Source organism: Anolis sagrei, chromosome 3 (assembly GCF_037176765.1).
Source record: "Anolis sagrei isolate rAnoSag1 chromosome 3, rAnoSag1.mat, whole genome shotgun sequence".
NCBI lineage: Eukaryota > Metazoa > Chordata > Lepidosauria > Squamata > Dactyloidae > Anolis > Anolis sagrei.
Window position 1 is genome coordinate 35,867,461 of NC_090023.1, and position 25,134 is coordinate 35,892,594.

The window sequence follows — 25,134 nt, forward strand, 5'->3', positions numbered from 1 at the left end:
TGGCTGGCCTTTGTATTCCAGTGTGGTTTATGAAACAGTGCCTCAAATAGGGTTCACAGCTGATTACAGTCTGCTTTCAAATAGGCAATGGCCAGCGTAAATTGCCTCTTTTGCTTTGTGACCAGTTTCAGCTGAATCTCGAGCAACAAAAAACCCCGCCAAAAAACCCTATTCTGATTCTTAGTGTTTGGAGAACAACATTTTAAATAAATTGTGCTTCATTTCTGCATGGAATCAACAAGGGGCCACACAAAATATTTTAACCTGCATCAATTTCATGGTCCTGCTGATTTTTATTCCCTTTCATAGAATCATAGGGGTGGAAAAGACCACAAAGTCCATCCAGTCCAGTCAATGCTACAACGGGATTTGCCTTCCTGAATAAATTACATCTAATTGTAACACTTGTTTTTCAAATGACATGGTTCCACATATATATATATACAAAACTGATATTTTTCTTTAAAAATAATTGTAAAAGCTTCCTTTTACTGATTTTATTGCTTGCTAAGCCAATTAAATCAGCAGATTTTAGTAATCTATTCTAAATCAGTGAGATACAATCTGAAGAGTTATTATACAGTGCACTCTTGGTATCGGCCAGGGTCAAGTTTCAGGACCCATGTGAATACTAACACCCAAGGAGACTCAAGCCTGATTGAATCCAATTGCAGAGTAAAATGCCTCACAGCCTCTGAGGATGCCTGCCATAGATGTGAGTATTTATTTATCGTGTCTGGGGCAGACCAAACAATTGCATTGCATTTTTTAACCAAACAGACAAACAGACAAACAAAACACAAAGTTTGCAAGCTTGGTAGTTGATTAAATGTCCTTTGACCAGTAGCTGGCCACTTGGAGTGCCTCTGGTGTTGCTGCAAGAAGGTCCTCCATTGTGCATGTGGCAGGGCTCAGGTTGCATTGCAGCAGGTGGTCTGTGGTTTGCTCTTCTCCACACTCGCATGTCACGGATTCCACTTTGTAGCCCCACTTCTTAAAGTTGGCTCTGCATCTCGTGGTGCCAGAGAGCAGTCTGTTCAGTGTTTTCCAGTCCTGACTGTGAGAGCAGTTCAGCAGTGGAACTCTCTGCCCCAGAGTGTGGTGGAAGCTCCTTCTTTGGAAGCTTTAAGCAAAGGCTGGATGGGCATCTGTCAGGGATGATTTGAATGTTTTCCTGCTTCTTGGCGGGTGGGGGGGGGGGAGGTTGGACTGGATGGCCCACGAGGTCTCTTTCAACTCTATGAGTCTATGAATGCTTCTGGAACATGAACATACAGCTCGGAAAACTCACAGCAACCCAGTAAAATGATATCCTTATAGAAAATGGTAAAACTGTTTTCGCTTTTAAGAATTAATTATTTTTGAAGTTGTGGGTGGTGGAATCTATGGCTACAGAATCCATGCATGTGGGGGGCTAATTGTCCTAATCATTTTAAAGAAACCTCTTGATGCATTTTGGTTCCTTTTCATATACATTTATACCTGGGAGATTGTTTTTAGTGAACTCAATCAGACTTACTGCTGACAAGCACTAAGACACATAGAGGATTGCACTGCTGGGGTCAATTCTCACAATCAGCTTTCTGCACTGTCTGCACTTTGGAATGAGAGAACTGTTTATAGTGTAGCTCCACAAAGATGCTTGATGGTTCATGACAGTAGGGAAGTAAATGCATACGGTAATGAAAATCCATGTATTAAACCCTAAGGATAAGATTAAGAGTGGAGAAGAGGGAACACGTAGACATGGCCCTTTGTCTGCCTGCCATTTCCCTGTGCCAAAGTGCCTCACAAACATCTTTTCCTCTCGCAAGGTTTCAAAGGTGTGCAAATGGATTCTGAGCTCAGCAAAGCACCATTAAGTGTGTGTGTGTGTGTGTGGGGGGGGGTGCAATTTAGCATGAGGGGAAATAGCAGTTGGATGAGACTTAGCCATTGGGGAGGAAGTGAAATTTAGAGTGAGGAAAATAGTAAGAAAGGTTGGTGGACAGAGGATTAAGTATCATAGTGTCCTTCCACTTTCAATCATCCTCTCATAAACCATGTTTTCTCTTTGGATTCTGGGCTCTAGTATACACATTGGATGCAGCATATTCATAAAATCACACTCTCATAAATTAATAGGTCTTTTTTCAGCAATCATCTTGCAAATATTCCTCATTGTGTCCTAGGCACATATTTGTGTGTGTGTTGTGTGTTCCTTTAAGTTGTTTCCAACTTATGGGGACCCTAAAGTAAACCTATCACATAGTTTTCTTGGCAAGATTAGTTCAGAAGGATTGCTTTGCTTCCCTCTGAGGCTGAGAGAATGTGATTTGTCCATGATCACCATGGCTTAGTGAGAATTCAAAGCCTGGTCTCCAGGATTGTAGTCCAATGCTCAAAGCACTACACAACACTGGTTCTAGATATACCTAAAGTATCTATTCTCAATTACAATAAAGAACACAACATGTGATTTTTTCCTTCCTATAACTTTTAAATTCCATTTGTTTCAAAATGAAATTGAGATACAGTATGGAAACCTGTGCACAATATGGAGCTAACCATTGATGTATGAGAAACAAATTGATCTAGTGGTTGGACCAAGACTCTTCAAGACCAGGGCTGAATCCCTGCTCAGCCATGAAGACCCACTGATTGACCTTAAATAAATCACATGCTCTTAGCCTCAGAGAAGGCAACAGGAAACCCCCTCTGAGCAAATCCTGCCAAGAAAAACCAATTGCAGGATCAACTTAGGGTTGCCATAGGTTAGGGTTGCCTTAGGTAACCACCAGAAAGCACACAATACCATTGATGCATGTCTAAGGTGGATGTGGTAAGCCACTGAGATATTGTCCAAGCTGACAACTACTAGAAAGAACTACAATGAATGAGCACTCTGCATTTAGATCAGCATTTCCCAACCTGGGAGTCGGGACCCCTGGGGGCCGCAAGGGGGCGTCAAATGGGTTGCCCAAGGGCATCTGAAAACACAGTATTTTCTGTTGGTCGTGGGGGTTCTGTGTGGGAAGTTTGGCCCAATTCTATTGTTGGTGGAGTTCAGAAAACTCTTTGATGGTAGGTGAACTATAAATCCCAACAACTACAACTCCCAAATGTCAAATCTATTTTCCCCAAACTCCACCATATGCCCAAATTTCACATTTGGGTATATTGAGTATTTGTGCCAAGTTTGGTCCAGATCCATCATTGTTTGAGTCCACAGTGCTCTCTGGATGTAAGTGTAGTACAACTCCAAAACTCAAAGTCAATGCCCACCAAACCGTTCCAGTATTTTCTGTTAGTCTTGGGAGTTGTGTGTGCCAAATTTGGTTCAATTCCATTGTTAGTGTAATTCAGAATGCTTTTTGATTAAAGGTTAACTATAAATCCCAGCAACTACACCTCCCAAATGACAAAATCAGTCCGCCCCCCCCCCCAACCCCACCAGTATTCAAATTTGTGCCTAATTTGGTCCAGTGAATGAAAATGCATCCTGCATATCATATATTTACATTATGATTCAAAACAGTAGCAAAATTACAGTTATGAAAGTAGCAACAAAAATAACTTTATGGTTGGGGGTCACCACAACATGAGGAACTATATTAAGGGGTCACAGCATTGGGGAGGTTGAGTACCACTGCTTTAGGTGATCCTTCATGGTCATTTCTATTGTGAGTATATCTTATCAGTCCTTAAGTATTCAGATGGCAATCAAAAACAAATTGGAACATAAGTTGAAGAAATAAGACAGAAAGATTTTCACAAATGAATGGAAGCATTCAATATGAACTCATCAAATAATCTGGAAGGAAAGTACTTCTTGACATTTTAGAAATGGGATAGGACTTCAGTGAAACTGTATCTAGTGCAAAATGATAGACACTGAAAATGCCACTTGATATAAGATGATGATCAGCATACATATGATAGAGCTAGACTATTCAGCTGGGGAAAGCAGTTATAAATTTGTAGGAAATGTTAGCTAAAGACCCATCATATTTTATAAGCAAGGAAAGGAAAGGGAGAGGGTGTTTTAATTTTTCCCACTAACACAATTCACCGCACTGCAATAGCCGGCCATTAATCCAAGTCCTCCAACCACTAGACTGGACTGACCCCACATTTCACTTAAAGAAACAGGCTCAATGATTAATGAAATGACAAAAAGTCCCAGTGCCAAACTGTAGAGCATTTCTTGGACTGACACCCTCACGATTCTACCTGAAACCCAAGCAATTCCACGAAGGTCACATTGACCCAGTCACCACCCTCAGCAATACTTTACAGCAATGCTATTACTTTACAGCAATACTATTCAAAGTGAGGTTCATAAACTGGTGATGGTCCATGAGTCTTTGATTACTGTTTCCTGGCACATTTGCAGGAATGAAAGATACAATTGCAAGCAATGGACACGACTATGGCACATTAAGGGACTATGGCTCATGGTTCTGATAGAGTTGTTTGAAAGACGGAACAGAAGGATGAGACTGAAATGCTCCCCTGAATGCCTTGGAAGTTAAGAAAAATGGATTAAAGAAATGGTTGTAGTCATTGCCACAGGTGGTGGAGAGAAAGAGGCTATGGTAATCTATTAAACATTCACTAGATCAGTGGATATGAACCTTCGTAATGCTGCAACCCTTCAATACAGTTCCTCATGTTGTGGTGACTCCTAGCCATAGAATTATTTTCATTGCTACTTCAAAACTGTAATTATGTATGAACTGTAATGTAAATAGCTGATATGCAGGAATTATTTTCATTCACTGGACCAAATTTGACACAAATACCCAATACGCCCAAAGTTGGATACTGGCGGGGTTGGGGGGGGGGGGGACTGATTTGTCATTTGGGAGTTATAGTTGCTAGGATTTATAGTTAACCTACAATCAAAGAGCATTCTGAACTCCACCAATGATAGAATTGAGTTTTTGGAGTTGTAGTTCACCTACATGCAGAGAGCACTGTGGACTCAAACAATGATGTATCTGGACCAAACTTGACAGAAATATTCAAAATGCCCAAATGTGAAGACTGGTAGAGTTTGGGAAAAATAGACCTTGACATTTGGGAGTTGTAGTTGCTGGGATTTATAATTCAGCCACAATTGGAGAGCTCCTTGAACCGCATCAATGATGTCAGACCCATGTTAAACAGACGCTTTTCTCCCTGCCTTGAAAGGCCTTGCTGGCATGAGTCTCCCTCCATCCTTGCACTCTCTCCCTCGCATGCGCATCAGGCTGCCATGCACTGAGCATGCCTGCTCTCCTTGGAGTCTCAGAAGCAACCCTTCTCTTGGCTGAGAGGCCAGCTGAGAGACAGGCCAATCACAGAAGGTGGAGTGCTTTTGGCGGAAGGATTTGCCGTCTGTTTCCAAAAATGAAGAGAAAGACAGGTAGAGAGATCTTCAGCCTTCTCTGCAAAAGGCTGAAGAAATATGTGTTTTCTGATGGTCTTTGGTGACCCCTCTGAAACCTCCTCATGATCCCCCTAGGGTCCCAGCCTACAGGTTGAGAAACACTGCCCTAGATTCATTTCCCTGTACATCCCTATATTTAATGTACATGGGGTTTCCCGTGAGCATGTGCAGACACAGAAAAAAGCCGCCCCTCTCCTGGGCATTCTAGTACATGCTTTATAAAGAATGGCTCTTTGCGGTCGCTCCAGTTGTGTGCAGCCAAAAAAAGGCACAGTCACATCATTATAATTTAGTCATTTTGTAATCATCCCATTTCTTATTCTAATAAATAGCCCTATTATTATTCAGCTATGATTTGTATTTAATTTTGAACTTGACAATCTTTTCTTTCAGACAAGCATCTTTCCCTAAGGCAATTGCAATAACTGTATGATTTAAGACTGCATCACATAACCATATTTTTACCTGATGATCAGAAAAATCACATTTAGTCTCATTGCTGAAACATTTGCTTATACATTCCTTTCATAAGAAAGAGCACCCTTCCCCCATATCGTACAATTTGTGTCTATTATTGGTAAGGAAGTCTGGCAATTGAAAAAGTATCTTAAGAAAGTCTCCAAATGCATTGGCCATTAAGTCAAACTAAACATGGTATTCACTGCACGGATGTAATGGATCGAATATGTGTGCATTTACAAGGGTTTGATAAGGAAGAAGGTAATTCTTAGCCTTTGCCCCTGGGCTCTCCTGTGGCTTTTTTCACAACTCAGACAGGAATTTTGTGGAGGATTCCAGGAAGATATGATCCACTTTTCATATGATGTTAACTAAGGATTTGGAACTAGAGTTGTGGAATTGGAAGCAAATTTGAGTAGAGTAGGAGTTGGAGCCAGTAGAAATGTACCGATTCCAAACCTGGCTTCAAAATAATACATAATACAGGGTCTATCAAAAAGATGGACTTGATTCAAAATTGTTAGATCTCTGCAACCACAAACCACTCATGAATGAAACTCTTACCACTTGAAAGGGTGGGGCATAGAGTTTGAAATGACTACCGTTTAATGCTTCTTCCAGCACACAAACAGTCCCTAGTCTCCCTAACTTGCAAGATGGTGGACCCAACAACATGAGGCCTATTGAGATATTCTCCATTTGTGGAACTTTCTAAAGAGCTGTTTCTGGATCAAAATGGTTAGTAAAACTTGATAACTTTTAAAACTGTTTGTAACTTTTTGTAACATATTGCCATAGTGAAATATACTGCTTTAAAATTGGGTCCATCAATTAGAAACACCCTATATTATAAAATATTTGGTAAATATATCATTTTATATGTATTTTAAAATTTTTATCAAATAAATACGTTGTGTGTAATCTAACTGGTCTGAAGATTCACATGATGGTAAAGAAATATTTTGAGTTCCAATTTTACTACAGTAAATTTGTTATTACCAATTTATATACAGAGTAAAATAGTAGAATAGGAGAACAGAGATGTTAAAGTTCAGGTGAAAGGTTTGGTGTATCCCTTCCACTGTCTTGGTTGATTGCACGAATTATAAAGAACATGTATTCATCATCAATGTCATGCAGTGGCAAAAAAATAATAATGGGATTTTGGCCTGCATAAATAGGAGCATAGTGTCTAGATCCAGGGAAGTCATGCTACCCCTCTATTCTGCCTTGATCACACCACACCTGGAATAATGTGTCAAATTCTGGGCACCGCAATTGAAGGGAGATGTTGACAAGCTGGAATGTATCCAGAGAAGGGTGACTAAAATGATCAAGGGTCTGGATAACAAGCCCTATGAGGAGCGGCTTAAAGAGCTGGACATGTTTAGCCTGCAGAAGAGAAGGCTGAGAAGAGACATGATGGCCATGTATAAATATGTGAGGGGAATTCATAGGGAGGAGGGAGCAAGCTTGTTTTCTGCTGCCCTGGCTTCAATGCAACAATGGCTTCAAACTACAGGAAAGGAAATTCCACCTGAACGTGAGGAAGAACTTCTTAACTGTGAGAGCTGTTCAGCAGTGGAACTCTTTGCCCTGGAGTGTGGTGGAAGCTCCTTCCTTGGAGGCTTTTAAACAGATGGCCATCTGTTGGGGGTGCTTTGAATGAGATTTTCCTGCTTCATGAGGTTTCTTACAACTCTCATTCTATGATCGTCAACAATAACAACATTACCACCACCTCTGTATTTTAATAAACACGAAAAGCTGCCATGCAGAGAGAATCTTCTTCAGTCCGTACTTTTAAACTAAATATGCAACATGATGTCTGTTTTGTTTCCATGCAATCATTCTAAAGCGGGGGGGGGGGGGGGGGGGGGGCATAAAAGCACACACGCACACACGCGCGTGCGCACACACACACACAGAAACTCGCGGTGGACTCTGTTACAAAGCAAACAGATATAAAACAGCTATGAAAAATGAATGCATGAGGGAGATCCATTTGTAGACAGCCACAAATGCAAATATACCTAGAATCTGGAATCCCAATAAAGATTCATGGGAAGGGGAGGAGAAAAAGGACATTTCTTTCCATATTGGTAAAAAATAAATAATTATAAACAAGATCAGCTATGAGTACAGAAAGTACCCACTTTCCCACTAAGCCCACAGGGTAATTGCTGTTATTAAGCAGTAGTTGGGCAGAATCCCCAGAGAATATCTCCCACACAGACTATGGGGAGCTGAGGGGTGTTGGATGAGAGCACAGTTGTGCTCTTGTTTATTCCCATTTAGTTTAGGGGCACCTGCACCAGAGACATTTTTGGTTGACTGTGCCCATTATAAATTACAATACCGTGTCATTCAGCCAGAGAAAGGAACAATTTAGAAGGCTGCCTATAGTGACGTTGTGTTCCTCATAAAAACACAACTATGTTTCAGTCATAATTAGAGACTGTGCTGATGCTCAGAATTGGGTTTTTTTCTAACACTGCACTAAAAGACTCCCTCCCACCATATTACAAGTGAAGCCCAACCCCCAATCAACTTCAGTGTAATTTGCCTTCTCTTTCCACACTCACAGAATCATAGACTCAGAGAGTTGGAAGAGACCTCATGGACCATCCTGTCCAACCCCCTACCAAGAAGCAGGGAAATCGCATTAAAAGCATCCCCAACAGATGGCCATCCAGGCTCTGTTTAAAAGCCTCCAAAGAAGGAGCCCTTCCACCAGAATCGACTACAAGTGAGGTTCCATTTCCTTCTGCCTCCCTTATGCAACTGACACATCAGCATTGGGGATCTCAAAGACTGACAGAAATATTTTTTGGCACAGCAACTAAGAACCTAATATGGATATCAAGTTCTCTGGAAATGGAATCCTGATCTGCATTCAACAAGGGCAAAGGGACCATTTTTTTCCATGGACTATCTGATGACTACATGGCTGCTCCTGGAGAGATTGAAAGTGATATGACATATCCCCCCATATTTCAGTGATGAAAACTGGGATATTTTTGGTCCAGAAACCTCAAAGTATGGTCAAGATTGCAAAGGTTCATAATGAGAAAGTACAGTCAAGCTAGGAGAGGTTACACCAATTTGTTTTTGCCTGAGCTTAAAGGGAAGTGGGCGTCAATATGGGTTAAACCACTGAGGTGCTGAACTTGCTGATTGAAAGGTCGGTGGTTTGAATCCGGGAAGCAGGGTGAACTCCTGCTGTTAGCCCCAGTTTCTGCCAAACTAGCAGCTTGAAAACATGCAAATGTGAGTAAATCAATAGGTCCCACTTCTATGGGAAGGTAACGGTGTTCTATGCAGTCATGCTGGCCACATGACCTTGGAGACATCTACAGACAACGCCAGTTCTTCAGCCTAGAAATGGAGATGCCCCCCCCCCCCCCCCCCCAGAGCTGGACACAACTAGACTTAATGTCAAGGGGAAAACTTTACCTTCACCTTTAAAGGAAAATAAAAGATTCTCCCAATGATATTCTCCTCTTGGCTTAATTAAGTAAGTGCAAATTAGTTTTGCATTTTAAATTCAGTTTGCAGCAACTGCAGTAAGCTGAGAGCAATGAGAGAGAATGAAAGAAGAAGATAGCAACTGGAACACATTGGAAATAGCTAGAGAAGTGGGAAGGCTGTACCTGCCAAAGTAGGACAGTCAGGTGCCAATTCCAGGGACAATTTGAATACGGCTGGGTGGTGGGGTGGTAGTGGTTTTTGTAGAGCTTGAAATAATAATAGAGAGCTGGGGAATGCCAAGTCATGTGGCATTTGCAATTATTATGGCTAATTTTTCAAGTTAAATAAAGTAGAAAGAGAGCCACTGAGAGCACTGGCTCACCTTGGGGAGCTTCAGAGGTCAAAAAGCATTGCTCCAAGGGGACACATGTAACCCGCAGTGAAAACTTTCCCAGGGGAAAACAGCATTCAAAAGTATTGTCAAATGCTTTCATGGGCAGAATCACTGGGTTGTTGTAAGTTTTTCGGGTTGTATGGCCATGTTCTAGTAGCATTCAAATGCTTATAGGATGTAGAGTGCATTTATTCTTTGCTGGCTACCATTTACCTTACCAGGAACACTAGAGTTTCTGAATTTCAAACTATGACTTTCTTTTCTATTTTAGTGAGTATGCATGTGGGGGATTGTTTGTATCAGCTACATGGAAAAGAATGTGCATATCACCAAACTGAAGGGAATTTAACAACAACAACAACAACTGATTCCTAGATGCTTGACTGAATGTCAATCACTGATGGTTCAAAATTCCAGGAGTAGCAGCTGAAAGACAGTGAAACCAGGAATAATAATCAGACTTAGGGGACCTCAGCTTTTCAAACAATACTTCTGCATAATGCATTGCATTCCTGCTTCGTTTCAATATAAAATATCTTTTTATTGCCCGCCTCCTCTCTTGTGCATTTATACCAGAGTCATTACTGACTACCTAAGGTGCCATTTAGGTTCACACACACTACACGGACACCTAATTCCCTTCATAGCAGAGGGGGCTGTATTTTGTTCCAGCTGGGCTCTCCTCTTCCCCCTCTACCAACCCTTTGAATCATACTTTCAGTCCAGCGTCTGTTCAAAAAGTGGAAATGATTCATTAATGGATATTCCGCTTGTTGGTACTTTTGATTGGCTTTGGCATACAGCATGCTCTAATTCAATATCAATAGACTTTCAAAACACGCAATATCGAGTTTTAATTGCCGCAGGTTTCCCTCCCGCTACTCCCACTAGCCCTTTATTCAGCGCAGAGTTAAGTGCATTGAAAGTGATGCTAAGTGGCAGCTGCTGTGAACACAAGAAACGGATGGCAATCACAGTCGCTGCGGCTGCTGCTACACACACACACACAACCCTTTCCAGAGGGACCAGAGCCTTCACTCAAAAAGCAGCATTTAAGTGGAGAGCATCAACTTTAATAGTGCAAAATGCTGTCTTTGAGCCGTAACAGTTATCTGAATGCGGGATCATGAATAAATTCCCTTTGCACTTACAGGGGGGTACAGTCTACTGGCAAAATGCATTTATGCTGACATAGCGTTACCCTTAATCCTATCTGACAGATATAACATTACACTAGAGCATAGAGAAGTTACTTTCTTAGATCACTGCTTTCAGGATACCACAGCTAGAATTGCTACTGCATAGCTGGGGCTACCAGAAACTGCAGTCAAAAGAAGTAACTTTTCAAACTCTGCATTGTGGCAAGAAGCGGAACAAGTAAAAGCACTTGTATTGGAGTATGTTTGGCTCTCTATATGTACAGATTCCACATTCATGGATTCAACTATACATGGCTTGAATTTATTTTTAATCCAACAAGCAAAGATTGACTTTGCCAGTTTATAAAAGGCACAGCATTTTGCATTGACTTAACCAAACCCAAAGACTGCATTTTAATTACCATAAATGTAACATAAATGCCTCCCCATCTTCTCTTTTCACTGCCCCAGCTACATAGAATCCTAGAGTTGGAAGAGACCTTGTGGGCCGTCCAGTCCAACCCCCTGCCAAGAAGATTAGAGTCGTCCTTACTTAAGGGAACAAAGTGGAATACCATGGGCACAACAAACCTAAAAATGTTTTACGTTTTTAATTCAATATTCATTTTTCATCAAAGTAATCCAATTTTTTTCCTTACTTCTAATATGGAGTTTAGAATGCAATAACTTGCAGTTTCTGCAAACCTCTGCAAGTTGCAAAATTGCTCTTATTTCAAAAAATGTACCCAAATCTGTGTAGAAAGTTCTATTCTAGATTAAAATTCATACACAAATACACACAAAAATGCAAGGTGAAACATTATAACTTTTTTCTTCTCCAAGTGCAGATTATGTGGAAATTAATGTGACAAGTAACAAAATGATCCATCTAGTTTCTCTATGTAGACAACAATACAGCATCATAGATGCCATCTATTAAGACACAATGGTATGCCACTCCATGCTCATGTCTAAAAATGTGTGGTCCAATGAGGGGAAATGTACAACATTTGGAAACATTCTTTTTTGGACAACAGTTCTTCCAGTGATCATATCTATGTCTTAATGGATTGTTTTTGCTTTTATTTTATGTTGATGCTTAATTTCTTTGTTGTAAGTTTTCTGTTGTTACTCTTCATTATTCTGTATTATTTGATGTGTCTGTATCTATTTTGAGGCATTGAATGTTTGCCTTTTTATGTGTAAATCACTCTAGAGTCCTTCAGGGGAGAGGGGGTGGTCTGGAAATACATTATTATTATTATTATTATTATTATTATTATTATTACAGGTAATAATGACTGGAGCTTCTATGAGCTGTCATCCAAAAAGTCATTTTTTCAGAGCTCTGCTCAGGCAACATGGAATTTGATGGAAGAGCATTTAAGTCATTTAACAGGCAAGGCTAAAAACAAATGGATAATAGCATGATTTCACATCCTTTTCAGTTACTCTTTTTGAAGATTCCTTACAGAAACTACTCATGCTGAGAGGTGAGGTGTGGAAATATTTTAGAAAATAGATGTTGTTAGAAAACATAAAATTAATGTTTTCTGTCAGTGCTGTCTATATTTGTTGTTTCTGGATCATCATTTCCAAATTCTGGTTCTACCAGCATGTTACGGATATTCTCAAAGTAGATTTATTTGAATCTTATTTCCTCTCTCTTTACAGAGCCCCAGGCACCTTGCAAGTGGCTTTCAGAAGATTTCACTGACCAATGCAAGGTTATGTTTTCACTTCAGTTATATTTTACACCATGCTGACTGGGTGATTCTGGGAGTTGTAGTTCGACAAGCAATATTTCAATCTCTTAATCCAACAACTCAGAGTTGAGTTGATAACATAACCATTATGGTCAATGTCTAAGCATGGAAGATATTTGAAACAATAACATGAAGGAGATAGGACAGGTTGCGAAGACCATGCCAACATACATTATTTTTGTATAGCTAAATGACATTACAAAGTGAACTACAAGAGAAACAAACTAAAACAATAACACAGTTCAAATAACAAGTAAGGCTAAACATTCAATAGGTGGAAGATTGTTCTTCTAAGCAATTTCATTTGTCATCACAGCAATATCTCCTATTTAGCAGTGCTGATCGACCAGCAAAACTGGCCAGAAATATTGGGAAGTTTGCCTACTAGGAGAAAACTGATCAAACACCCAATCAATTTATCAAATTACATATCTAAATCTTTAAACAAGACTGTAATTACAGTAATGCCTCTTCAATGGGACAAACAAGTAGACAGTGAGACAGATGTTCAGGCATGCTAACTTTGAATAGACAAAAATAGACAGCCACTCTATGTAAGGAATCTTACAATAACATTCTTCAAATACTTGGATTATGTCTAGTAACATACGGTAATACACTGAACATTTTTTAAAAAAATAGGAAGATGTGAGCTGGGCAAAAGGAAAGACAGTCAGAAGCAAACCAAGCAGAGTCATTACATTACATTACAGGACACCTTGATTGCCACTAGCCCTACATTGCCTACAGCTGGCCAACCTAGAGATATAGAAGGCTCTGATAAGAGAGGCATTTGGCAGAATCCTAATTTCTTGGGGTTGTGAGGAGACATCCTCATCATGCACCTATTGATCATCATTGATGCATGCCTTCCATGCATGGCTCAAATGAGGGCATTGTCAGCAAACTTCACCATGGGTAGCAAGAGAAATGGCAGGCATTATGGCAGTGTGCATTGGTTCTTTGATTCTTGCAATAACTGCACTTGCTGTGCATTTGTCTTTTATACAATTATGCTGGATCATGACTATGTAATACCAGAACAGCAAAAACATAGGAACTGCCTGCCTTATGAAGCTCTGGGGTTTTAAGAACTGCTTTTTAAAGTATTCTATTTATGATCCTTCAGACGCCTTTTCTTCCCTACCTACATAGTAAACAAAAAAGTTTGACATTCAACTTCAAACTGCAAGTTTCAAGTAGTGTTCAGAGCTCCAAGAAGAGCATCTGAATGAGGCAGATGTTCTGAAAACATCTGCATGTTGCCATTTAGGTATATTTTATAATTCAGTGCTAAGTGTGAAGAGCCTCCACTGATCTGCAGTGACCTCTAAGATCCTTTGTAGACCCTGGAGTGTTGATGGCTCTCATCTCAGAGGGCAGAAGAATTCATGAGAATTGAAAGGCGCTATCCAAGGTGCTGAACCCTATCTGCAAAGCAGGTCCATCACCTCACTGATATGGGAGTGACTAGATGTCATGTAGTAACCAGAAAAATGGACTTCATAATCTGCAAGAAAAAAAGCCCTTTTTGCATAGTCGCTAGTTTGCAAATCTTGAAAGCCATCCCAGAAACCAGCCACCATTTAACTTTCTTTGGACATATCAGTGAAGCTACTCTAAACATTAAAATCAAGTATAGTATTGAAAAATGTTTTTTTCCCATTTTTTCATTGACTAATTTTAGTAACATATAGTTGGGTTTGAAGTGCTGGAAAGCCCTTGAGCACCAAAAATTGAGGCAACTGTTTGTGAAGTAACACTTGTTTTATATTCTGTCTCAGGGGAAAGAGCACACCTGCGCATGAGCCAAGAGTCTCCTACATAGTATAGAGATATTGTGCAAACAAGCGCATATCAATAAAAGTTTATACAAATGTTATTTGTAATTTAAGATCTGTTTCTCCCTTGCTGTGCTTTAGCAATAGTAGTTACTTCTGTCACATACTTTGGGAGTTTTCTGAAAACAATTACATGAATCTATTACTCTTCAGTGTGCCTTACCTTTGAGCTAATTCACACATCATATAGCAACAGTTATGAGTTAGCATGCCCAGCACAGATCTCATAATCCTCTGATAATACTGGCATTTCCAAACCTTTGTATGGCACCATCAACCTTAAATGTTTGAGTGTATCTTTACAGGCATCACATATAAAAATATCCTCAGAACTGATGAAAAATATCCTTTTCTGTTGCAGTCAGAGCTGCTTGATTTTTCATTTCCTGCTCTGAGGAAGTGAAATATGTCCCTTCTATATCCCCTGCCTAGCAAGGGAACTTTACAGAATAGGAGTGGTAAGTGGCATGTGTAGAAAGTGCTTCCAACCGATACTACTGAGGTTTTCAGCATGAGACAGTCTGGCACCCTTCCGAAAGGCATGGTTTCAAAGGGCATTGTCTGTGTTTCCGTGTATTTCTGGCAGGTTTTTTAATGTGTTATCCCTTTGCCAGAGTATGCTGGAAACTTGCCCTGTTGGTCACCTAAATCAAATGAACAGGTGCCCTTGATGACCTGGTAGTCATATTTTGGGGGGTCCCATTTAAAGAGATTATCCCATGTCCACTAGTTTTCAGCTATTCATTATCTCCTTGTCCTCAGCTCCCTACCTCAACTCTGTCTCTTTTCCCTTCTGTCTGATTGGTTATTCCTCGTACTGTTGGTTCCAGCCAGCACAGCATTCCTATAGTATTTCCAGTTGCTTCTTTAACAGCTCAGAGAAAACAGGCTAGTAACCCCCAACTTCCATGGAGCATGCCTCAGTCCTGAATTTCAACAGCTACATAAGATAATAATAATAATAATAATAATAATAATAATAATAATAATAATCTTTATTTATAGCCTGCCACCATCTCCCCAAGAGGACTCGGGGCGGCTTACATGAGGCCACGCCCATCAATACAATTACACAATATAACACAAGAAACAATACAGAAAATCAGAAAATAAAATAACATAAAATACAAAACCAATATAAATAAACAACACAGCAATGTAAAATCAAAACATTAAACACTAAAATGATCACAATGGGTAGGGCCAGATTCAATATTAAAATTTTAAAACACTGGGAGATAAGGCAGTGTTATATATCAGGAAGGGTATCCGGGGGATAAGGTAGGATTCAATTGCACAAACCAGGAAATAAAGTGCTTCTGAGGGCATTTTTGTGCACAGTTTGGTCAGGGATCGTCATACATTCAATCATTGAAGGCACATTGGAACAGCCAAGTTTTCAGGCTCCTCCTGAAGATTGCCAGGGTGGGGGCTTGCCTAATATCTCTGGGGAGCGAATTCCAGAGCCAGGGGGCCACCACAGAGAAGGCCCTTTCTCTTGTCCCCGCAAGTCACACTTGCGCAGAAGGCGGGAGTGAGAGAAGGGCTTCTCTGGAGGATCGAAGAGGTCGCGTGGGTTCGTAGACGGAAATGCGATCGTGCAAGTAGGTTGGTCCCAAACCATTCAGGGCTTTGTAGGTCAGAACCTGCACCTTGAATTGGGACCAGAAAATAAATGGCAGCCAGGGGGGTTGACCACTCCCTGTAACTTGCACCAGTTAGTAGTCTGGCTGCTGCTCATTGGACCAGCTGGAATTTCCGGGCCGTCTTCAAGGGCAGCACTACATAGAACGCATTGCAATAGTCCAATCTAGAGGTAACTAAGGCATGGACCACCATCTCCAAATCTGACTTCACGAGGTACGATTGCAGATGTAATTGTTTGGCATTTGATTTTTTTGGCCGTCTTTTGATGAGATACACGATTGAGAGGAAATGCTTCATTGCTAAATCTCTTCTGGCTGAAATAGATGCAAATTATGCTATGAGGCAGTCAACCCTGCAGGCTTCTCATACTTTGTGCGCAGAGAAATCTCCCCCATCTACTATCAAAGGAAAAATGTTCTGAAATTGTCAATTGTGATCTTTCACTTGCTGTGCAAGATTCCAATGATCAGATAGTCACATCTAGATCAAACATGGTCTCTGTTTTGAAGAACCATGTGGGAGCAGGGAGATCTCCAGCAGATATGGCTTCTTACATATGACTATAACCCCGAACTTGTATTGATCTTATAGGATGGTAAAACATCTGGGTGTCTCCTGGGCAACATCCTTGCAGAAGGCCAATTCTGTCACACCAGAAGCGACCTCCACTTTCTGAAGTCGCCCAACACACAAAAAAAGAAGAAGCTTAAACACTGTTCATTTTCAATACCATTGTCTGATGTGCACAAAGATTAAATGGAGGTAAACCATGAAAATTTGAAAATCTAAAGCAAACCTTTACAAAACATGCACCACAAGGCTTATTTATTTACTATTCTTCTCCTGGAGATGCAGTAAAAATTTCTGTAAAGGCTCCCTTCCATCTCTCCTCTCTCTCCACACAAATTGCTCTTCCACTTATTTGGGTACACATAAGGTGCAATCTATGCTAGGTCCCAGAGTGTGATTCCAGGACCCTCCCATGGATATCAACACCTGTGGACACTTATAGCATGTTATATACAATAGCCTTGTAAAATAACATCCTGTATATAAAACCATGAACAACTCAATGTGCCAGAGGGAACCTGAGGATCTGTAAATAGGCAGGTGGCAACAACAGGATGTTCTTACACATCAGTGTAGTACTTGGTGAATGGCAAAATAAATATTTGCTTTTTTTCAGAATATTTTGAGCCATAGTTGGTTGAATCTGTAGATGCAGAGCCTGTGGGTATCGAAGGCCTACTATATTGTCTTGAGGGTTAGAATCCTTGGTCAACTATTCAGAATCCTTTACAAATGCCTTGGGTATTCTCTTCACAAATCTGCAGTGTTAATCATAATCAATTCAGTATTTTCCAATCAAAAATTTACGAAGTTAGCACAATTTAATTACGAGTTTGGATGTGTTTCAAACTTTTTTTTTTGTTGAGAAAATGCAAGTCGCTTCTGGTGTGAGAGAACTGGCCGTCTGCAGAGACATTAATCAGGGGATGCCCAGATGTGTTACCATTCTGTGGGAGACTTCTCTTATGTCCCCACAAGGGAAGCTGGAGTTGACAGATGGGAGTTTACTCTGTGTTACGGATTTGAACCACTGACCTTCAGGTCAGCAGTTCAGCCAGGACACGGGTTTAACCCATTGTCCCACCATGGCTCCTGTTTCAAACTGTTATGTTGTTTAACATGTTTTGTCATGCATTCTCTTTTACTAATCTAATATTTTAAAGATGTTATTTTATTGCATGCTTCCCTGAGCTCTTTGGATATAGCGTGGGATATACATATTTAAATAAATGAATAAATCAATAAGATGTGGCGACTTGGTAAAGATGGGGAAAGAGGACAGAATGTATTTTTTTTTCTAAATTCTACAGCAAACCATCCCACAGAATTGGCTATTTTCACTAGAAGGAAATCCCACCTTCACTGAAGCTAAAATGCTAATGAGGGAATCTCTCCTGCCAATATAAAAAGCAACTTCTGGAAAGCTATTTTTGTCAAGACTGCAGCAGACCAGGAATGGATTAAAATCCTTCTCCACACCAACTCAGTAATTCTCCTCAAAATTATCAACCCTGGCCTTGCTAGGAAATGGCTATTTCAATTCTGATCCCCTAGGTATTAACTAATAAAAGGTAAAGATAAAGGTTTCCCCTGACATTGTATTTGTGTCCGACTCTGGAGGTTGGTGCTCATCTCAATTTCTAAGCCAAAGAGCTGGCGTTGTCTGTACACACCTCCAAAATCATGTGGTCAGCATGGCATGGAGCACCATTACCTTCCTGCAGAAGCGATACCTATTGATCTACTCACATTTGCATGCTTTTGAACTGCTAAATTGGCAGAAGCTGGTGCTAATAGCAGAAGCTCACCCGCTCTCCAGATTCTAGCTGCCAACCTTTTTGTCAGCAAGTTCAGCAGCTCAGCAGTTTAACCCACTTTAACACCAGGTTACAGACTTACAAAATGGGGGGGGGGGGCATAAACACTTTTTAAAAAATGTATTCTTGTTGGCTTGACTCTGAAGGATCTGAGGGTGTTGACAGCTGACACGGTGCTCTGGTGTGGGATGGTCCATGAGGTCACAAAGAGTTGGAAGCGACTGAACAAATAAACAACAAAATTCTTGTTTTATAGAAATTTGCGATTCTAAATCCAAAAATGTTATTAGATTTGCTCCATCAAGTGAAGGGTTTTGAAAAATCTTTCTTTAATATTTTATTTTGTAATACGTGACTAAGTATTCTTTGGGGAGTAAACTGTAAGAAAGGAGTTAACATTTTATAAGAGATGCTCAAAACTCTTTAATTTGCTGATGGAAAAATCTGCACTTATCCAAAATGGAGCAACAGCTGAATGGATAAAATATTGAATTTGTGAAAGAACTGTGAGGGGCATAACATTTTTATTTCCTTTTTCAAACTTGGAAACCTCAAAACACATTAAAATCAGCTACGGTATTTTTGTAAAAAAATTATTACAGAGCTGTCTAATTTTGGTATGATGTCTAGTTGGGTTTGAATCCCCAGAAAGGTTCCCCACTTTAGCACCAAAATTTGAAGCAACTGTTTGTGAAGTAACACATCTGTGCAAGAGCCAGGAGTCTCCTACATAGTAGAGGCATATTATGTAAACAGTTGGGAACCAATAAAAGATTATACAAATGTTATTTTTTATCATTTAAGACCTGTTTCACCCTTGCTGTGCTTTACCAATGGTACTGATTTCTGTCACGTACTTTGGGAGTTTTCTGGAAACAACTTCATTAAACTATTACCCTCCAATGTGCCTTGCCTTTGAGCCAATTCACACATCATATAGTAACAGTTATGGGTTTGCATGCCCGGCACAGATCTCATAATCCTCTGATAATGCTGGCATTTCAAAACCTTTGCATGGCACCATCATCTTTAAATGTTTATGGGTGCCTTTTACAGACATCACATATAAAAACAGGCACAGAACTGATGAATTCTGACTATCTTAGACTGAGCAACCTTTTCTTTAGCAGTCGGAGATGCTTGGTTTTTCATTTCCTGCTCTGGGGAAGTGAAATATGTCCCTTCTATATTCCTTACCTGGCAAGGGAACTTCATAGAGTAAGAGTGGTAATTGGCATGTATAGAAAGTGCTTCCAACCGATAGTACTTAGGCTTCCAGCATGAGACAGTCTGGCACCCTTCTGAAAGGCATGGTTTCAAAGGACATTTTCTGTGTCTCCATGTATTTCTGGCAGGTTTTTTAATGTGTTATCCCTTTGTCAGAGTGTGCCGGAAACTTGCCCTGCTGGTCACCTAAATCAAATGAACAGGTGCCCTTGGTGACCTGGTAGCCATATTTTGGGGGCTCCATTTAAAGAGATTATCCCATGTCCATTAGTTTTCAGCTATTTATTATCTCTTGTCCTTAGTTCCCTATCTCAGTTCTGTCTCTTTCCCCTTCGGTCTGACTGGTCATTTCCCGTTCTGTTGGTTCCAGCCTGCACAGCATTCCCATAGTATTTATTTTTATACCCCGCCTCCATCTCCCCGAAGGGACTCTGGGTGGCTTACAGAGGGACAAGCCCAAGGATTACAAATAAAACAGATACAGTAAAAACAACCAATAACAACAAATAATAAAAAACATTAAAATCAATTAACATCATAAAACCAATACCCTGGCTGGTCAATTTGAAACTGGGTTTGGGCTCAGAGTAAGTGCAATGATTCCTTGGGAGAGCTGAGAGAAAGGGCAATAGTCAAAAGGCTGGGTTGACAGGGTAATGCCCTTGGCCATTAAAGTGTAATAAGTACAGGAAAGGGGTCAACTAAAGTGCCGGAGGTCAGGATAATTCTCAAGTGAACTGCCAGTTGCTTCTTTAACAGCTCAGAGAATACAGGCTAGCAACCCGCAGCTTCTGCTGAACATGCCTCAGTTCTGAATTTCAACAGCCACATAAGATGTGATTGGTTGGCATTTGATTTTTCGACCAATACAACCTGCAAAAGGCACTTGTCCTCTTGAATAGGTTAATCTGGGCCAGTGGTTCTCAACCTTCCCAATGCTGTGACCCCTTCATATCGTTCCTGATGCTGTGGTGACTCCCAACCATAAAATTATTTTCGTTGCTACTTCATAACTGTAATTTTGCTACTGTTATGAATCGTAATGTAAATATCTGATATGCAGGATGTATTTTCATTCACTGGACCAAATTTGGAACAAATATGCCCAAATTTGAATAGTGATGGGGTTTGGGAAAATAGACCTTGACATTTGGGAGTTTTTGTTTCCGGGATTTATAGTTCACCTACAATGCAAGAGCATCCTAAACCCCACCAATGTTTGAATTGGGCTTAACTTCTCACACAGAACCCCCATGACCAACAGAAAATACTGTGCTTTCTGATGGTCTTTGGTGACCCTTCTGACACTCCCTCACCACCCCACCACCCCACCAGGGGGGTCTCAACTCCCAGGTTGAGAAACACTGATCTAGGCCCTCTTTTGATGGGATGCATGACTGAGAGGATCTAGCAATGCTACATTGCTAAATCTTTTTTGGCTGAAATAGATCAGACACAAACTATGCAAAAAGGTACTCAACCCTGCATGCTTCTCGCACTTTGTGCACGAGGAAATCTCCCCTATTTGTTACTAAAGAAAAAAAGGATCTGAAACTGTCATTTGTGATCTTTCACTTGCCGTGCAAGATCCCAATTATCAGATAGATAACCACATCTGGATCAAACATGGTCTCTGCTTTGAAGAACTGTGTGGGAGCAGGGAGATCTCCAGCAGATATGGCTTCTTAGGTATGACTGCAACCCTGAACTTGAATCTGCAGAACTTCAGGCAGGTTTTCAAAACACAGAGGGACCATTCAAGTGAATCTGGAGGTGGCAGGCCAATATTTATCCCCCGATGTTATATCTGAGCTGCATGCAGATCCAGGATGCTTACATTCGGAGCATCAATTCAACCTTTTTCTTGCTGCTACACTGAACCTGTATTGAGCTTAAACATTGTAGATTTTCAGTGCCATAGCCTGATTTGCACAGAGATTTAATTGAGCTGCAGGTCTGCAGGGACTTTGCTCTGGAATCTGTCTTCAATGATTCAGCCCCAGGAACATGCAGATGCCTTGAGACACGTCTTGAGCACTTTCCCCTCGCTAACATGCAACTACGACCGGACCTTGACTTCTCCCATTGGATTGGTTGCATCGGATAAGGTCTTTCAGATCAGAAAATGAAAACGGCAAGTGAGACTGCCTCTAACCCTCTCATTTTGGAAATTAAAACCCATTTGCGATTGCTGATAGCATCCCCCTCCCCACCTTATCGCACAGTTCTGATTTCAGTGGTGTAGAATAGCAAGAGAAGTGAAGCTCTTATTGCCTTCGTCAAATTCATCTCCAAACAAAACTGAGAGAAATATGCTGTCTTTAAGAAATATATAACAACATAAGCATGATATGGGCAAAGGGAATCAAGAATGCTTCCTTTGCTTGGCAACACATTCAAAACATCCCCTCTTGTGTACTTTTCCAGAATTTCAGGTAATTACATTTTGTCAAGTTGTCATAATGAGACTTTTTTGTTGACGTGACTCTTGGGATCCTCTCTTTGTAAAGACTGTGACATCTCTCCCCACCTTGGTTGTGATTCCTTTTGGTTAATCAACACCAAATTGGAATTATTGACGTGTGAGTCCTCCTTTCTCGTTATCAATGCAAGGAGGCTGCCCAGCTAATATGCCTCTTGCATCTTCTCCTTCTTCTTCCCCTCCATCCCCTCTTCCCCTTTTGTGTTGCAGACAGGTGACATTTCGTTTTTGAAAAAAAAAAGATGGTTAAACAATGGATCATTAGATAATATTCTGCCACTGGAGCGCTATGCAGACAACAAAAGGAACACATTCCACCGCTGCCAAGAGACTTCCACAGCTCTGTGTTGGCACAGTCTTGCTGAGGAAGGGAGAGAACTCCTACCTGGCTGGAGGAGGGATGTTTGGTTGAGGAAGAAGAGGAAATGAGAGGAAGAAGAGGAGGGCATTCTGCTCTAACAGTTCCAAACTAAACAAGGGGAAAACTCACAATCCCCAAAGCCTAACACCTTTTCAAGTTGACAGTGCATGAAGATTTGGCCAAAGAACGAAAGAAAGAAAGAAAGAAAGAAAGAAAGAGGGTCTAGGGTGGGTGAGTGAAAAGGGTCATTATGGTCATAAGAATGAGAGCCTTCAATAGTGCAATAGGTTAAACCCTAGTGCTGGCAGGACTATTAACCGAAAGGTTGGCAGTTCGAATCCAGGGTGAGCTCCTATCTGTCAGCTCCAGCTTCTCCTGTGAGGAAATGAGAGAAGCTTCCCACAGTGTGGGAAAACATCCAGGCATTAACCATCGACAGGACTGCTGATTGAAAGGCTGGCAGCTGACATCCAGGGAGTGGAGTGAGCTCCCGTCTGTCAGCTCCAGCTTCTCATGCAGGGACATGAGAGAAGTCTCCCACAGGATGGTGAAACATCTTGGCATTAACCACCAGCAGAACTGCTGACCAAAAGGCCGGCAGTTCACATCCGGGGAGCAGGGTGAGCTCCCATCTGTCAGCTCCAGCTTCTCATGTGGGGACATGAGATAAGCCTCTCACAGGATGGTAAAACATCTCAGCATTAACCACTGGCAAGACTGCTGACCCAAAGGTCGGTGGTTCAAATTTGAATAGGAGGGTGAGCTTCTGTCTGTTAGCTCCAGCTTCCAATGTAGGGACATGAGAGAATCCTTCCACAGGATGGTAACACATCCTTGCAGACTGCCAATTCTCTCACAACAGAAGCGACTTGCAGTTTCTCAAGTCATTCCTGACATGGGAAAAAATGGTCATTGAATCATAAAGTTGGAAAAGACTCCAAGGGCCACCCAGTCTCAGTGTGATGAAAAAGATGTATGCAGTATGCACATAACTGTTGTCACACAATGCAAAACTGAGCCCTGGTCCCCAGAGTCAAGCAACCTACCCCACACTGGCTGTCATATTGTAATGATATCCCGTCTCTTCTTAAGGCAGAAATGAGGGCAATACAAGTATAAAACAATCGGGTCCAGTTAACACATCCCAACAAAGGATTCCCCCCAGAACGGAAGCAACCAGGCTTTGAAGCTGCAAGGCTATCCAATGCTAATCAAGGTGGCCCATTGCAGCATTCACACCTGCCTCAAACAGAGAAGAGTTCTTTCCACCACCCTGGACATTCCACGGATATATAAACCTCACTTGCCTAGTTTCCAACAGACCTTTCAACCTCTGAGGATGCCTGCCATAGATGTGGGTGAAACGTCAGGAGAGAATGCTTCTGGAACACAGCCTGGAAAACTCACCGCAACCAAGTATGACTTCTTCTGATCCCTAAAATGACGGCATGACAGAACCTGGAAGAGTTCACAGAATCCACACAGCCCTCAATAAGCAGAAAATCCCATAACTGGGTTGGGTGAAACGTCAGGAGAGAATGCTTCTGGAACACAGCCTGCAACCAAGTATGACTTCTTCTGATCCCTAAAATGCTGAAATGACGGCATGACAGAACCTGGAAGAGTTCACAGAATCCACACAGCCCTCGATAGGCAGAAAATCCGATAATATCTGCTTTGAACTGGGTTATCTGAGTCCACACTCAGATCATGCGGGATTTTCTGCCTTGATATTCTGGCTGTGTGGAAGGGTCCCTAGAGTTGGAACAGATCCCAAGAGCCATCCAGTCCAACCCCATTCTGCTAGACTAAAACGCCAAAGTGAAGCCCTCCCGACAGATAGCCACGCAGCCTCCAGAGAGTGGATATCACACTCCATCTCCCTGTCTCGCGCACCGGCAAGTTTGGAGGTGGACCCTCTTTCTTTCCCTGCAGTTTGAAACCCATTTGGTCTCTCTCTGGAAAGAGGAGAAAACAAAGCTCGCCCTTGATGGGTGAGGAATTAAAACGAGACCTGACAGTCTCCAAAGAGGAGAGAGCCAATGCCCAAGGTCGCCTCTTCTTGGGCCAGAGAAAGGGGTCTCACCTCCATCCAGAAGAGCGGAGGGCTTGGCGGGGATGCTTGGATCTTCACCTGCGGAGCATCCACGCCGCGCGCGCGGGGAAAGTCCACCCAGGCAGCCGGAGGAAGGGAAGGAGGAGCGGCTCGGGCTTTCGGCCGGCTGCGGGACGCGCGCGCTCCGGCTGGGCTCGGGCTGCGGGAGCCTCCTTAAAGGAGCCGCGCCGCCTCTGGCCAAAGGGGGCTAAGGGGGGGGGGGCTTGGGTTTAAGGCCACCCCGCGGGAGGAACGGCCCAGGCCATGCCGCATCCCGCCGCGCCACCTTAAGAGGGGAAGAGGCGGGAGAAAGGAGGGAGGGAAGGAGGGAGGGAGAGAGTGAGAGGAGCCCTCGCTTTTCTGGTGCAGGATGCGGGCAAGGAAGGATGCCCACCCCTCCCTCCCTCCTTTCATAGCATCTTAGACTCCTAGAGATCAGCGTTAAGAAACTC

The 25,134-nt window shown here is 41.7% G+C and overlaps 1 protein-coding gene across 2 annotated transcripts in view; it reads right to left on the bottom strand.

Annotated features, from left to right (window-relative positions):
* Positions 1 to 24,852, bottom strand: part of LOC132772079 (galactosylgalactosylxylosylprotein 3-beta-glucuronosyltransferase 1-like) — an 83,401-nt gene extending 58,549 nt beyond the window's left edge. For both annotated transcript variants that reach the window (XM_060770801.2, XM_060770800.2), the window contains exon 1: positions 24,674 to 24,852. The gene's annotated coding sequence lies outside the window, so the exon portion shown is untranslated. The remainder of the gene's footprint in view (positions 1 to 24,673) is intronic.
* Positions 24,853 to 25,134: the final 282 nt, after the last annotated feature.